The sequence below is a fragment of the Nematolebias whitei genome, chromosome 19 (genome assembly GCF_014905685.2).
Source record: "Nematolebias whitei isolate Nwh7 chromosome 19, NemWhi1, whole genome shotgun sequence".
Taxonomy (NCBI): Eukaryota; Metazoa; Chordata; class Actinopteri; order Cyprinodontiformes; family Rivulidae; genus Nematolebias; species Nematolebias whitei.
The window spans coordinates 14201459-14202882 of NC_056516.1; positions in this window are offsets into that span (position 1 = coordinate 14201459).

Below are 1424 nucleotides of genomic sequence, written 5' to 3' on the forward strand. Positions count from 1 at the left end.
GCTCTGCCTCCCATTCTGCTTTTGGGAACTATAGGAACCACAAGTAAACCTGCAGTATGAAAGCAAAGTTATATGTTAGGAAAATATGGAAAAATATGATCTGTAGTATGAGATGGAGCTAGGTTGTTGAGTTCTTTGAATGTTAGAGGTAAGATACAAGACAGGACAGGACAGAAAGTTATGGAGAATGGTGAGTTCAAACAATACACATTGCCTTGACACACACATACACAAACAGGAGGCTGTGGTGGCCAAAAATAAAACATTTTGTTCATTATGATCAGCATTGTGAAAGAAATTGGACTGGTTCAAAGTTTATCGAGATCCATCCCATTCTGTATGTTACTGTGGATTTCATCTTGTTTGTTCAGTTCCACAATTCCATTTACATTTTACAACTCTACCTAAAGTTCTCATTAATCATCATTTAATTCCAGGTGCTTCAGACAGATCCAACACCATGTTCTACTCACTGACTGACTTTATTTTCATTCTGGCTGATTTGATTGGTTGACGTTTGTTTCTGATGTTATAGACATTAGTTACAACCACTTGTTAGAAATCTTTCTTGAAGTCCTTTTCTTTGCTTAGTGAGGACTCTCATTGGGTTGCATGCATGCCTTAACGAGTGGAATGTCCTCTCTGGGTCAGGGGGGAGTCTCTCCCTCAGGTGGAGGAGTTTAAGTATCTGAGTGTCTTGTTCATGAGTGATGGAAGGATGGAGGGGTAGATGGATTAACAGACTGGGGCCTCTTTGCTTTGGTCAGTCGTGGTGAAGGAAAAGTTGAGTTGAAAGGCAAAGCTCTTGATTTACTAGACCGTCTGCATTCCAAACCTCACCGGTCATCACGAGGTTTAGATTATGACCAAAAAAATGTGATCCTGGATACAAGCAGCCAAACTGAGCTTCCTTAGTAGGGTGGCCGGGTTCAGCTTTATAGATAGGACAAGGAGCTCTGTCATCTGGGAGGAGCTCGGAACGCTTCACCTTGGCATTGACAGGAGTCAGTTGAGATGGTTCAGTCATCTGATTAGGATGCCTCCTGGATAGGAAATTGTCCAGAGGACCTGACTGACCATTATTGGATTTTGTACCTGGATGATTGAGCATGAACTTTGATGTCTTGGACCACTTTGGTTGTGGCTGCCTGCCTGGGGGGAGTCGACGGGGGACTGGACAGCCCCCAGAAACCATCTTATCTCCAGCAAACTGGTTGGTCCACTAAAGGAATGTACTGCTTAGTGGGAAAAACAGTTTACGTGGGACTCCTCAGACTGATGAAGCCCTCTGGATAGAGGGCGAAACATCTTTCCACAAAAAAGAAACTGTCCAGATGACCTGACTGACCATTATTGGATTTTGTACCTGGATGACTGAGCATGAACCTTCATGCCTCCTGGACCCCTCCCTTTGGAGGTTTTCA